The sequence below is a fragment of the Astatotilapia calliptera genome, chromosome 20, assembly GCF_900246225.1.
Source record: "Astatotilapia calliptera chromosome 20, fAstCal1.2, whole genome shotgun sequence".
Taxonomy (NCBI): Eukaryota; Metazoa; Chordata; class Actinopteri; order Cichliformes; family Cichlidae; genus Astatotilapia; species Astatotilapia calliptera.
In genome coordinates, this window is record NC_039321.1 from 11,423,575 (window position 1) to 11,439,645 (window position 16,071).

The following is a 16,071-nucleotide window of genomic DNA, read 5'->3' on the forward strand; positions in this document are numbered from 1 at the left end:
ACTATCTCAGTAAACACGGGCATGAGAGCTAAGAGGTGGTGGTTGTTCCGGCTAACCAAGGATGGTTAATAAAAGTATGTCGCAGATCACAAAAGGACTCTTTCTTCATAAATAAGGAGACAAACGAAACAGTTACCACAATAATAACAAAGTTACTGTAAAGCGTTACTTAATAACGCGTTAGTCCCTACACTGGGTATAACAGGCTACTGGAAGATCGCAGACAAAAATGTACTAAAAGACTACCAGCAACTCCAGAGAAGTTTTTATTTGGAAAGACAGGATTTCTTTAGATACCTCCAGCTGAGACACCATTACGAAAGAAACATAAAATTCCTAGAAGAGGAGGAAACGGGCTTGGTTAATGTCTTTTATTAATACTATTGGCTGGTGCAAAGAAAGCCATAAATCGCAAATGGCTAAATGTGGATCCACTGTCATTTTTGGACTGGACAGGCACTATCAAGGAAATTTACACAATGGAGAGACTAACTTTTTCATTAAGACTTGCTGCTGATAAATTTGAGAAATCCTGGAAAGAATGGGACCTTTACCTGAATGGAAAAATATTATAAATTCTGGTACCAAATGTATCATTGCCTTAATTCACCTATTTGATTTGATTGTACCTTAAATGGATGTATCTTTTTTTTTAATGTGTCTCTGCTAGCCTAGATGCTCTGTACTTGTTAAGGGTCTGAATGTTTTGTACAAAACAGAAACAAAACTACCAATAAAAATAAAGTGTTAAAAAAAGCCTGACAATTTAAATAGTTTGAAAAAATTTTCTCAAACTATCAGAAAGTGTTTTATCCCAGGTTTCCTGGATCAGTTCCACTTCAAATATGGGTCCTTTTCGTTTGCCAGGACTCAAAGGCCAATCCAAAATGTTCAGTCATGTGGCTACTGGGCAGAACATTGCTTCATCATGATGTCCAATAGTGGACAGTCAGTAGAAAAAAGGAAATGGACTGGTTCTTGCATAGCACCTCTCCACTCTACCTGAGCATTCTCACATTCACACAAGGGCTTTTTTCTAAACTTATATGTAAGTGCTTTATATTTAACATCCACACACATTCATACTTGGGATTAGTATCTTGCACAAGGATACCTGGCATGGAGACTGGAGCAGCTAGGAAACAAGTCACCAACCTTCTGTTTAGTAGAAAACCTGCTCTACCTCCCGAGGTACAGCCGCCAAGCTGCGGGACAAAAAGGTTGTTTTTTTTTTTTTTTAAAGCCTACTCGGATCATCTATCCATGATAGATCCAGATATGAAGAGAAACTACTTGTGATCCATATTCAATCCCGACAGCTTTATTAAAATTCCTGAAAGTGAAGACTGCTCTCACACAGCTCCAGTTTGGTAACGTCTACATGCATCTTTTATAGAAGTGCTCACCTTACACTGTGTTTACATATGTATTTTCAATCTGGATGGGTAAATAATACTGCCGTGTGATAGGTTCATCATTAAAGCAAAGGTAAGAATAGTCCCACGTTGTACTTTTCTTCTTTTTCTTCTTCTTTCTGGTTTTCAAGCAGTTGAAGCACTTTTTTGACCGTCTCTGATATGACTGATTCAAATTTTTTTTAATGGTCTCAGTCTGTAGTAAGTCAACCAGCATTACCAGTGACTGTTGAAAACATGGACAACTTAACAGCTCCCCCAAAATGAAGCCCCCTGGTGTCAGGCTGCAGCACAGGAAAAAGTTGTTCTCAGATACATTTTTTCCAAACCCACAAGGTTTGGCCAGGAAAGGGGTTCTTACTTAAGGGAAATGGCAATCTAGGAAGGCTGCCAACAGGCAAGCTTCCAGCCACACAGGTAATGGGACTAATGCTGTAATCCAAACTCAATCATAAACAAATTTCACAACACATGCTGCACCTGAGTGCTAGGATGAGATCAAACAATCAGTGATTTCATGTCTGCAGAGCTTTTTTTTTATAGCTAAGCTATGGTGCTTGGCCCATAGCCCTGTTTACACACACCCTGACTATTGGGAGTGCGGCCATTCCCCGTACATATGGAATATATAACAGAGTGGAGACAGTCTTGATGCGACAGAGAACTGCATATACATATGCATGTTTGGTGTGCACACCAGAGCGAACTAAAGAAAGAACACAAGAGAGTCCCAACTGATGTGAAGAATCAGGGAGATCCTGGAATTTATTTCTGTTTCTTACAGTATTTCTGATTAAACTGATGCTTCATGCTGGGTGAAACCAACTCTAGTAGTCCAGTCCCCACCACATAGGAGTTTTGTCTTTGATTGGTGAGAACAAAAATGGAAACAAAATCACAAAAATCATTTGGAAGAAAAAAGAATCATGTCCAGTGTGGTGACTGCTGGTTTTTGCCATACGAAAATAAACTCTGAAGTGTGTATGACGTTTTATTGGCCCACGCATGCTGCCCAGCAACAGACAACTGAATCATGGCGAGGACCATCTGGGGAACTGAATGCGTCATGCTGTGCCAACCCCCAGGAAAATAACTCATCATCTCGTTGTACTCAAAGCTGTGACAAGTGAATCAGCATCTGCCCTTTCATTGTCTGCAGCTGGGATTCAGTGGACATAAATGTATGCTGCATGATTTTTGTTTCTGTGTTGTAGTCAAGTTCAATTTATTTGACCTTGCATTATAAATCTTCCACAAGGTCAAACTAGCTCTACAGGAGTCAAGTCACTTCTTTCAGATTGTCTGAGATGATTTATAATTGTACACCAGGACATCTCGTGCATGTTTCCAATTAACAAAGCCTAGTCCGTTAGTATTCATGAAGTGAAAGCAACAATATAAATAATTTACTCTAGCTAAACAAAAGATTTACTTCTACATTATAATGTGAAGTCAAAATGAGTGGCATTACAGTGTGTGTAAATGTTTGTGTAAATTGGTAATTAAAACAAAGTTGTACTGTATTTAATTGAAATCTCTTTTGTTGCACACAAACAAACAAACAAACAAACAAACTTTGACATCCATTTCCAGGCGCCTCAACCTCCACAACATATCCTGTCAGGCGACCTCAATAGATGACATGATAGGGTGGGCAAGGTCTCACAGTGGTTTCACCCAAAACCTCTGGTGGTAATGACCCATGCCTTTTTTCACACTTTGGCCCATGTGATGAGGAACATGATTAATAGAGGGTCAGTGATCAACTTCCACTAGGGTTTAAATGCCTGGGACTCTCCACCTTTTGCTTATAGAACTGAGGAAACCTCTTGGATGGGAGGTGAGACATCTTTAAAAAACTTAAAGAAGTCAAGTCACCTTCTTTTCAACCTCCTTAGACTACTGTGCCCTAGATGATTGAGAACCTACACAGATATATATCCAACATAGGTTTTTTTCCCCCCATTGAGCTTGCATGTGTTTTCTCAGTGTTCCCTAATATTTTTGGAGAAATTTATTTAACCCTTTCCTGATTTTCTTTTCTTTTTGTTTTGCATATTTATCACATTTACATGTTTCAGTGAATAAAACATGTAAAAATATAAATGATGATTACATTTACAAAGGGAAAAATAGCTATCCAAACAAAGCTGAAAGACATTAGTATAAGTAAAGAACGCCATGGATAGACTGAAAATTCGAAATAAGTCTACCAGAGACAACTAACTGTCACTGTCCCGTCTGGCGTGGCAGACGTGTGGAGTAGTAGATAGGACCCAAGATGTGGCAGCTCTGGTGCAAGTGAGTTTATTTAACAGCAGTGGATACAACAGGGATGACGCAGGTGAAACATGAAACTAAGAAAACCTAAACTGGAAAAACTAACAGAACTAACCAGAAACCAAGATGCAGGGAGGGACGGCGAGACGAACCAGCAACGAGGACAAGGTAACACACACTATAAATACACACACCAGGAATCAAGGGATGGGAAACAGGAGGGGAACACACCTGGAAGACATCACAGCTTACGAGGCAGGGGAAAACGTAAACAGAACACACTGACATAAGACAGAGACCTTCAAAGTAAAACAGGAAACACATACGCGTAATGACAAAAACTCAGAGACACGGACTAAACACAGAGACCTACTACACTAAGGGGATACACAAGCAGGGAAGACACCAAACAGAGGGAACACAACTAAACCCTAGGAAACCCAAAACAACAGTCATAATACAAAAACTATCAAAAGTAAAAGTACACAACCAAAAACACTGGGTCACCGACCCAGGACCATGACACTAACACATCAGAGCCAAAGCAAGAATCTGTGGCATTGTTAAAGCAAGATAACATTATACCTGTCAGAAAATGTCTTTAACAAGCTGGCACAGTTTTGTAAAAAAAAATTTCAATTCCCCGCTCGCCCCTGCCGGCGGTCTATCCTTCAAGCTCGGGTCCTCTGCCACAGGCCTGGGAGCTTGAGGGTCCTGCGCAGTATCTTATCTGTTCTTGGACTGCGCTCCTCTGCACAGAGATCTCCGATGTTGCTCCCGGGATCTGCTGGAGCCACTCGCCTAGCTTGAGTCACTGCACCGAGTGCTCACTGGGACCACTGTTACCTTCACCCGCCACATCTTCTCCAGCTCTTCTCTGAGCCCTTGGACCTTTTCCAGCTTCTCGTGTTCCTTTTTCCTGGAGTTTCTGGCCCTGAAATGAGCAGAATGTGACAAATTACCAGCACTATGTGCCCCCTTTCAGTGTTTTCAGAGATGACAACCCCCGACTCATGTTATGAGGACAGCCAAGCTCAACGCTGTGGGTTATCATTGGGTGAGGCAACTCACCGACTTTCACTTTGAAATCAGGTATCGGCCGGGCAAACAATATTGTTACAGACATCCTCTTCCACGATCCCCTCAACATCAATCCTTTTATGGATCAGTGTTCAGAAAGACTAAAAACATGCAAACTTCACATGACAGTCTGCTTGAAATAAATGGACTGGTTCTGTTATGGCCCTTGGTCTGGTGACCCAGGGTTCAGGTGTATTTGAGTTTTTATTAATATTTCAGTATCAGTCATGGTTTTTGTTCTCTTTATGGGTTTTGTGCTTATGTATAGTGTTTTTGTCTTTAGGGTTCTGTCTCAGTGTGATCCCTGTGTTTAAAATTTCTAGTGTCTCCGTATTTCATGTTCCTTCTCCATCTCTTTAGTTCAGTCTGAGTTCATTTTTGCCAGCAATTAAAAGCTGTCGCTATAAGTTCAGTTCTTCATTTCAGAGTCCTGCGTTTTGGTCCAACCCCTGCCCGCCACACAGCTTACCATGACAGAAGAATGTGACCATACTTTGGACCCAGCAGACTCAAACCTGTTCGAGTGTTGTGAGGAAATGACTCGTGTCAAGGCTCCTGATCTATGTAGCATGGGAATAATAATCAACATGGCTGAGGCACTTCTGAGAAGGAATTGCCGCCTCCACCAGTCCCCAGACTCACCTGCAATCACCAGTGTCTTTAGGGAGATAAAGGAGGCATTGCAGGCCCGGGAACTAGCACTCCCTGTGCCATCCATGCTGTCACTCGAAGAGCAGGCAAGCAAATCCACATCGCCCATGTTACCTCGACCTAGCCAATCTTCACCTTCCCCTTTCCTGGATGGAATATGGTCAGAGGATGAGGAGCCAGCCTCCACAGTCTCCTCAGCCACCTCTGTCAACACTGCACCCACCCCCCCAGAGGAATTGGCTTACACTCCACCGGCACTTATCACAGCCATCAGAATCCAGAGCTAACTGCGGGGGTCAGTGACAGAGACTTTCTTCCTCATGCTTCTCCCAAGTCAAAAGAAATAAAGACAAGTGCATGTTTTGTGTTTAACCCTGTTTTAAGTTCTAAGGCTGAGGTGGAAAAATCCAGAAAGATGTCATGAGTCTGTTTTTTCCGAGTCGACCAATGGTAAAATGGATTGTTATATTTCGGGAACTGACAGTAAGGTTTTGCCTGGCTGTTCAAAAACAGCTAATGATAAAGTGATATCTACACAGAGCATCCCTGAACCAATGGGTCCTTTGCCTATAAATACTGTTATCATGTTAGTGACGAGGTGGTGCACTTTACAGATTACTGTAAAGTAATGAGTACTTAGTTACTTATTACTTAGTTACTTTTAAAAATATACAACCTGAATACGTTATAAAGCCGTAGACCTTTCAGCCCAATTCTATTTTTTCAGCATAATCCATCATATAAAATTGAATCAAATGAAAAAGTCTCTAAAAATTGTTTTATTAGTTTTAATCTTTTAACTTTGTGCACTTGCATCAAGCAAAAATTTTATTATATGAAATTATTGAAGAAATTTGTTTAACATTTAAACCTATGTTTTGCATATTCCAGCATATAAAATAAAATCATGTTTTGTGTTTACACTCACTCTTTCAAATAGATGCAAGTAAAACACAATTCTCTGTGAGTTTCACATTCCCGTAGCAGATTTGAAGTTTAATTTTTCACTTTAGAAAGTTTTCTTGCCACGCAGAGTGTACAGCAGACGCTAATGTTTGTGTCACTTTTCACAGATTCAAACTCAAAGTAATGTGAGTACTTCCACGCTTTAAACACTGCATGGTCGTACTCTCTCCTGCACACTGTATTATCCATTGCTGATCTGCACACGTCTGTTGCTGCCATGGACATCGCACGCTCGTACATCTTTGTCATGAGACACTCTTACAAACAAAATCACAGTTTAGTAACGCAGTAACGCAGCAGGCTTATGGGAAAGTAACAGTAATCAATTTACTTTTTTTCAATAGTAATCTCTTACTTTACTCGTTACTTGAAAAAAGTAATCAGATTACAGTAACACATTACTTATTGTGGGCACATAAATAATGTTTTCTTTAATGCATGTGTGGGAAACGTGTTTTTTATTTTGCCGAACGGGCTCCTCCAGAGATTAAAACTCTGCCCAGGGCCTTCTCAGAGGCTCAGCTGGAGGCCTCAGTAAACTCTGGACCCCTGGGAGTAATTAAACTGGGGCATACTTTTTTGTCAGTTGGAGGCAAAGGTGAGCCCATCCAGCATCTGGCCACATCACCTGTAAGTTGGTGAGCCCATCCATCATCCTGCTTCGCCAGCCGGGGCTCAGACAAGCCTGCCCTGCCTCCTGCAGCCCAAGTAGAACCAAGCACTGAAACCAGCTGTGAGACCTTGTTTCGGTCAGGGCCACCAGAGCCTGCTGCAAGATCTGCGCAGACCCAGCCAGCCAGAGATCATTGCGCTGCCTGAGCTGGAGGTCTGCATGCCATCAGGGCCTGCCTGCACATCCATGTCCTGCCAAGCCACAGTTCCCTGCTGTGTTTCCATCTGTTCTCCACCCTCTTGTTATCCTGCCTGTACATTTAAGTCCTCAGTCTCTCTCTGTTGTAGTCACTTTCTCCATGTTAGCTGTGGGTCCTTCTCTGTCTTGTCAGGTCAGGTTATGTCATGTACTCCAAGTTTAGATCATTAGTCCTAGTTTGAGTTTTTATTTTATTTTTAGTGTTTATGTATTTTGTTTCTCAGTTCATTTTTGCCAGCAAATAAAAGTTGCCACTGTATGTTAGGTTGTCTGTCTCAGAGTCCTGCGTTTGGGTCCAACCCCTGCTTGCTGCACAACTCACCCTGACAGGTTCTTATATAGCACTTTTCTACTCTAACTGAGCACTCAAAGCGCTTTACACCCCCAACTGACCAACTCACACAAACACTTTTCTCTTTCTACACTCAAAAAAATGAATGAGGTGGATTGTTCAGTGTATATTAATTATTTATTTTCATTTTACTTAAAATATGTTTTTGTTAAGTTAACATATGTTTTTCTAATCAAGTCTACGTAATTGTGTCTTTTATTCAACGTACATAATACTAATGCTTGATGGCATAACATTTAAGTTAAGTCAATTAGGATCGATATACCTTGTATATCCACAAGGTGGCAGTAATGCAAAAACAGTTGTAATGAAACCGCGAAGAACAAGAAGGTTTCACGGCTTGGGCCTGCTCATGCGCAAGACTTCAAATTTAACTTAAAAACGTTGTTTTGGCGCCAAGCTGCTGTTTCTTTGAGAGGTAAGACCATTTTTTTTCTTTGACTATGTTGTGTAGTATCTATATGTCGAGCATGGTTATATTTTGCGTTTGTCTTACAAGACATGTTATATTGTTTGCGTGCGCTTGTTCTACATTAGTTTTACTGGGTCCTGGACATGCTTATTTTGTGGACTGTGTAAGAAACATTTTTATTGTTTTTTGTTTTATTGAGGGATAAGCTACAGGGGTTCATGGGGTTATTTTTCCATTTGCTTTCTTGGGATTCCTTTACTGTAATCCGAGAGTCGGAAATATCGAATAGGATAGCAAGGATAGCATAAAGTGACATTTAAAATCCATAAAGTCAAGGGCGAAAGCCACTGTGACACCATTGTTATGCTCTATCAGTAATCGATATTATGTAAAAATCGTCTGTAAATACAGCATGTTTCCTAGCGGAGTTATACATATCAAAAGAGTTATAAATTACAGTTTGTTAAATCACACACTTAATTTTTTAAATAAAATTATTCAAGACATATGAGTGGACAGACAATGGAGGTCGACAGACCTGGTGATAATTGCTTCTATAGAAAGTTTGCACATGGCAGTGTCAATCTCTTGCTTTTCTTCTGAGTAGTATTTTATTTAGTTGTAATTCAAACAATAATTTGCTTCTTGAAATTAAGTAATGAATTTCTTGTTTTACTTTATAAATTTCAGATCCAGGCCTCCCTCCTATACTGATGTGGTGTATGTGGTACTGCTGAGCTTGTATGTGGTATGTGAACTGTTATACTTTTAAAAACAAAACTGTTTTATAAGTTAAGTTTTCTTTAGTGACCCATCCCATGCCCCTGTTATTTCTACTCCAGATCTGAACCATGGTAAAGGTTGCAGTTCAAGGGCCTGAGGCATGAAATTCTTTTCAGATCAGCTGTGATCAATATTTTTTGGAACTTGATAAATAACAATAAAAACTGTAATGGCTCCATTAGCATTTTGTGTAAATGTTTGTGTTAAAATTATAGCTTTAATGAGGTCTTTCTACTTTAGTTTTAGTTATAAACTATGTATATGTGTACATATAGTATGTATATTTACAGTACAGTATGTTGTGTTTGTTGATATGTTTTCAGGTGGAAGCAGAATATGTGAGGGTTACTACTGCTGCACTTGTTCCAAGGCTTTTTACACGACGTGACCAATACACTGACCAGCTCATAAAAGTCATCAAGAAAAAAGGAGGCGCTGCAGTGAAGAAAATTAGACAAACTTTGGCCCCTGCCACACAGGTGCGTTATTCTGTTGGTAGCAAAATATTATGGCTAATAAGATCATTTTCAAATTTAAACAGCTAGTGTATGGTAGCTGCACAGTGCACTTACATTTATATTAAGCAAGACAAAGTTTGGTACTCAAAACGTTGGAAAATTTAAATTACCTAAACATATGTAAAATCTGATCCCTCGATTTAGGTTAAACCATAAGGGAATGTTTTTATGTTATGTTTTGAATGCAAAAAAAGATGATGTATTAGTTTGTCTTTACCTCCATTATGGACATATATAATGTGGTGGGAACCCTGCCCAACAGGTTAGCTATTCATGTCCATGTGATGATTAGTTGGTCTTGTGTTCATGCCTATCTGTGCAGTGGATATGTCATTCATTTTGCGTATAATGTGAGTTTGTGTCATCCTAAAGTATTTCTGTTCTCTCTTCCTGTATCTCTGCCACTCTCTACAGAAGGAAACTATTGAAAAGGGGAGGGAGTGTGTCCTCAGGGCACTACCTTTTGACCTGAATGAAGACCCAAGCATCCTCTTCAAAGAATAATTGGTTGGTAATTTTAGTTTAGTTTTTTTATCTGTATTAAACCAAATTTTGAATAACTTATGTTGTTGCATGTTTTAATGTTGTTGTTGTTGTAATTTGCATGGAATCTGTTTAAATGTTTTGGGGAATCTTCTTGTATACCCAAACTATTTATATTTATTGTTGAATCTGTAGTCTAAAATAGTGGCTCACTGGGGTGCATGTTCCTAATATTGTGTTTACTTCATTAAACTGGACGCCATTTTTCTATGTTTTTGTGTCTAAGCTACAGCTGTTCAGAGGGAGCTGGAACAAATTACCCTTGCTATCTTTACCATCGAAAGAGCTGATGCCAGCACTCCTCCAGCCGAGGTGGGTATAACCACAGTGTGTGTCCTGCATGACCTGGAAGACCTGGCCTCTGCATGTGCACTCTTAATGGGTGGGATATATGCACTGAATCTCAGTTAACCTCGAGACTGACAGCTTTCTTTGAAGTACTTCAGAAGCTCTTCCTTCATCTGTATGTCAGCAGACTCTTGACCAAGGTACAGTTGCTCAAGAATACACTGAATGAATAAGCCAACCCTTAATTTGGATGATGAATGTTCTGTCAGATGGACAGAAGTTTTTCGGAGGCTGAATGGGAATAAAATGGTAATTTGTAAATGACAGATAAAGGGAAAATTACATTTAAGAGAAATTTAAAACATTTTGAAAAGTTTGTAAACTACTACAATTTGAGAGATTTTACTCTTGTGGGGGGCTAGTAAGAGACCATCAAAAGTATTGAGATTTAAAGGATTTAATTGAGAGATGATACTGCACCAGAAATGTTGAAGGTTGGTATGTATATTAGACATAGACATATTGTTATGAGGTGGAAATATGTTCATATTCAGTTTGTGTTACGTTGTGTGCATTGTAAAGGTAATTGCAATACATATTAAGAATAAGGGTAAGTTAGGAATACAGGATGAATGTATATTTTGCAGACTTTTAAAGACGAACAATTGTTTCCATGTTAAAATCTTTACAACTGAAGTTTTTTTGCCCAAACACTGGTAAAATAAACGTTGACAGTGGCAAGTGTTAAATGGTTACTGCTGTGCTGTTGCAAAAAACTGAACGCTGACAAGCTGTTTTATTGTTAGACCATAATGTTGGCATGTTTTATTAAAGTTTTATTTGGGATGGTGATGTAATTTTCTTTGGTTGCTAATATCAGTGGACTATTTATTATTATTATTGTTATTATTATTACATTAATTTTTTTTTAATTGTGGCTGTTGAGGTGGACACTTCACTTTGCATTGTTAAAGGAAAGCACTTCATTGGCGTTGTGTTACTGGACTGACCCTAAGCAATCATTGCAAATAGCAACTTTGCTATTCATTTTAGACACTAAAAGAAAAAACACTCCACAGACCTTACTAGCATTACATGTGCATAACTTGTGTCATCTTATCAATGTGTTATGTGGTCTTCAATGTTTTTTTTTCTTCTATTTCTGGCAGATACAGACATTTAATTTAAAATCTTGATGTTGCATCTGTCTACATACTGTTAATTACTAACCCTAATGAGCTGTTGTGTTTTATTTTGGACTGGGTTTACACAAATGCTCACTGAATGTGTTGGCAATAAAAGAAATTTTAAAAAATAAGTTTGATGTACTTAATTCATTTGTGTGGAACCTGTTGACAAAATAGATTTATGTAAAACTAATTAGTAAAGCACAAGGTGGCTGAAAATATAATATTTGAATTAATCTAACTTAAATTTAACATTTTACTGCCACAAATAAGAAATGTGTTGAAGTAACTAATCTAAACTAACCTAAAAAATATCATCTATGTTCATACAACATAACTTGATTTAGTTAGTCTTAAATATGTCTTGTTAATCTTAAGTAGTTTTTTTTAAATTAGATGAACTAAAGATTTTTGCTTTAAACTAAAATAATGCAATTTCGTGGAACCTGTTGACAAAATAATTTTAATTAAAGTCAACGTTTCATTTTTTTGAGTGTATGTAAGTGCTTCTATTTAAAATTCACACTCTGTGTGAATGCACTGCATTAAAATTACATCTCCCTAATTATTTTAAGTGCCCTTCATCAAGGTGTTTGTATACAGTTTTTCTCAAGTACTTTGGCACTTTTCTCATAGCAGAAAAGTCATTCTGACCACTCTTAATGCTGTTCTCAGAACAGTTTTCACCTGTGCAAAAGACACTATAACAGTCAAAGCTGTTATTTGTAGTCAATTGCTTCAACCCTGTGATAAGTGAATAAAAACCTTTCACCACCCCTTAAAGTCCAGTAAAGTCACACTACATACAGTCACCAATCACTTTATTAGGTATGCCGGCTTCACTGCTTGTGACAGGAAAAAAAGTGTTTAATCAGCTTTTTGCTTCAGCAGAAACATAAAGCATTAATGGTTAAGACAGGTCAAGCCAAGCATTAGGACAAAGTATGATTGAACGTGGTTGTTGATGTCTGATCGACCAGCTCAGCCACATCTAGGGTTTAAAAAGAATGGTCTGAAATGTCTGTTGTCCTGCTGGGAGACTTCAATGCTCACGTGGGTAACGACAGCGAGACCTGGAGGGGCGTGATTGGGAGGAATGGCCTCCCTGATCTGAACCCGAGCGGTGCTCTGTTATTGGACTTCTGTGCTAATCACAGTTTGGCCATAACGAACACCCTGTTCGAACATAAGAGTGTCCATAAGTGCACGTGGCACCAGGATGCTCTAGGCCGTAGGTCGATGATCGATTTTGTAATCGTATCAGCAGACCTGCGACCATATGTTCTGGACACTCGGGTAAAGAGAGGGGCTGAGCTGTCAACTGATCCCCACCTGGTGGTGAGTTGGATCAGGTGGCGGGGGAAGACGCTGGACAGACCTGGTGCACCTAAATGCGTAGTGAGGGTGTGCTGGGAACGTCTAGCAGAGGCCCCAGTCCGCGAGATCTTCAATGCACACCTCCGGCAGAGCTTCAACAGCATTCCGAGGGAGACTGGGGACATTGAGTCCGAATGGACCATGTTCAGCGTCTCCATTGCCGAAGCTGCTGCATTGAGCTGCGGCCGCAAGGTGGTTGGTGCCTGCCGTGGTGGTAATCCCCGAACCAAATGGTGGACACCAGAGGTGAAGGGAGCCACCAGGCTGAAGAAGGAGTCCTATCGGGCTTGGTTAGCCTGTGGGACTCCGGAGGCAGCCGACAGGTATCGACAGGCCAAGCGGAATGCGGCTCGGGCAGTGGCTGAAGCAAAAACTCGGGTGTGGGAGGAGTTCGGAGAGGCCATGGAAAAAGACTTTCGGGCTGCCTCGAAGAGATTCTGGCAAACCGTCTCAGGAGGGGAAAGCGGTGCTCTACCTGCACTGTGTATAGTGCTGGCGGAGCGCTGCTGACGTCGACTGAGAAAATTGTCAGGCGGTGGAAGGAATACTTCGAGGACCTCCTTAATCCCACTGACACGTCTTCCGAGGAGGAAGCAGAGTCTGGGGATGAGGGGAATGACCCGCCAATTTCCGGGGGCGAGGTCACTGAGGCAGTTAAACAACTCCTTGGTGGCAGAGCCCCTGGTGTTGATGAGGTCCGCCCCGAGTTCCTGAAGGCTCTGGACGTTGTAGGGCTGTCCTGGTTGACACGCCTCTGCAATGTTGCGTGGAGATCAGGGGCAGTACCTGTGGACTGGCAGACCGGGGTGGTGGTCCCCATCTTCAAGAAAGGGGACCGGAGGGTGTGTTCCAACTACAGGGGGATCACACTCCTCAGCCTCCCTGGGAAAGTCTATGCCAGGGTGCTGGAAAGGAGAGTTCGTCCGTTAGTCGAACCTCGGATACAGGAGGAACAATGCGGTTTTCGTCCTGGTCGCGGAACACTGGACCAGCTCTTTATCCTCTCCAGGATACTTGAGGGTGCATGGGAGTTTGCCCAACCAGTCTACATGTGTTTTGTGGACTTGGAGAAGGCATTCGACCGTGTCCCTCGGGGTGTCCTGTGGGAGGTGTTGCGGGAATATGGGGTGTCTGGTCCATTGCTACGGGCCATTCGATCCCTATACAACCGTTGCAAGAGCTTGGTTCGCATTGCCGGCAATAAGTCGGACTCGTTCCCGGTGGGTGATGGGCTCCGCCAGGGCTGCCCTTTGTCTCCGGTTCTGTTCATAATTTTTATGGACAGGATTTCTAGGCGCAGCCAAGTGGCGGAGGGCTTTCGCTTTGGTGGCCTCAGAATCTCATCTCTGATTTTTGCAGATGATGTGGTTCTGTTGGCTTCATCGGGTGAGGGCCTCCAGCTCGCACTGGAGCGGTTCGCAGCCGAGTGTGAAGCAGCGGGAATGAGGATCAGCACCTCCAAATCTGAGGCCATGGTTCTCAGCCGGAAAAGGGTGGAGTGCCCACTCCGGGTCGGGGATGAGTTCCTGCCCCAAGTGGAGGAGTTCAAGTATCTCGGGGTCTTGTTCGCGAGTGATGGGAGAAGGGAGCCGGAGATCGACAGACGGATTGGGGCTGCGGCTGCAGTAATGCGGACGCTGCACCGGTCCGTCATGGTGAAGAGGGAGCTGAGTGTAAAAGCGAAGCTCTCAATTTACCAGTCGATCTATGTCCCTACCCTCACCTATGGCCACGAGCTGTGGGTAGTGACCGAAAGAACGAGATCGCGGACACAAGCGGCAGAAATGAGCTTCCTCTGAAGGGTGGCTGGCCTCTCCCTTAGAGATAGGGTGAGAAGTTCGGCCATCCGGGAGGGGCTCAGAGTAGAGCAGCTGCTGCTCCACATCGAAAGGAGCCAGCTGAGGTGGTTCGGGCATCTGACAAGGATGCCCCCTGGGCGCCTCCTGGGTGAGGTGTTCCAGGCATGTCCCACCAGGAGGAGGCCCCGGGGCAGACCCAGGACACGCTCGAGAGATTATATCTCTCGGCTGGCCTGGGAACGCCTTGGTATTCCCCCGGATAAGCTGGAGGAGGTGGCTGGGGAGAGGGAGGTCTGGGCCTCTTTGCTTAGGCTGCTGCCCCCGCGACCCGGCCCCGGACAAAGCGGATGAAAATGGATGGTCTGAAATGAGAAAATATATATGAGCAAATATCTTTAGTAGTAAAGAGTGTGTAGAAACAATGAGAATATCTGATGTGGGTGGGGAAGTGTGTTACTGATTTTAGAACTGTTGTGAGGAGTAACTCGGGTGGACCCAGGTAGCAGATCACACAGACAAGTTTAGCAGCAGTGAAACAGATTTATTTACAGTGAAAGAATATTGTAACAATTCAATACTGGGAAGTACAGCTGGAGGAGATACTCGAGCATTTTACGGAGGAACGAAAGAGAGAAGTCGTTAGTGCACGGGCATGGTGAGCGGAAGACGAGTAATGTGAAGAAGAGAGTTGGCAAGCTTACTTGACACACACTGGTGGCTGAGGTGAGGTGAGTGTGGGTTGATGGTGGTGCAGGCAGATGGGGTGATGTATATCCAGGGGGAGATGAACTCAGAAAGGCAGGTAGTTTGGTGGCTGGGAAAAAAATGAGGCAAGCTGGAGGAAGGAATACAGGTATAAGGGATCCTGTAAATACTTTGGCGATCATAGAATCGGACACTAAGCACAACTAACACATTACCACTTGTGTGTGAGACAGTACTCTGACACCAGACATCAGCTGCGCTGCTCCTTACCGGGTTTATGATGCACTGGATATCAAAAGGACCTAGAAAGCACTGGGCCAGCTTTTTACACATACATTAAAGAGGAATGTGCATTGATGATAACCAAACCTTTTAGCAAATGGTGTAGTGAGGAGCTGGGGTCTTCCTCCGATCTGTGAGTCGACGGTTATGCAGAGCACCGCTCTGGCATGTCGCCAAATCCTCCAACTGCAGCGTAGTTCTTCCTGCACATACTGCGATCTTTGTTTCCTAAGAAGGGAGCAGTGGTGGCTGGTCACCGAGACAGATTTCAAAAAGGAAAACCCAGTATTTGTGAGGTGAGAAAATTATGTGCATATCAAATGCAGGCTAGATGTGAGCTCTAAGAAGTTGGGTTTGAGGTGGCTACACAACGAAGGGTAGCTTCCAGTTGTTGGTTTGCCCGTTTTGTTTGTTTGTTAGACTCAGGGTGATAGCCTGAGGACTCAACTCTACTCCCAAGGCTGTGCAGAATGCTTTCCACACATGAGAGACAAACTGTGGCCCTCTGTCAGAGACAATATCCTGGGGGACCCCATGTAGTCTGAAAACATGATTGACAAGT

The 16,071-nt window shown here is 42.2% G+C and overlaps 1 long non-coding RNA gene across 1 annotated transcript; it reads left to right on the forward strand.

Moving 5' to 3' along the window:
* The first annotated feature begins 8,735 nt into the window (after positions 1-8,735).
* Positions 8,736-10,175, forward strand: LOC113013207 (uncharacterized). The gene is made up of 4 exons (XR_003270800.1): positions 8,736-8,775; positions 9,134-9,289; positions 9,743-9,835; positions 10,098-10,175. It is a non-coding gene; the product is annotated as an uncharacterized LOC113013207 (long non-coding RNA).
* Positions 10,176-16,071: the final 5,896 nt, after the last annotated feature.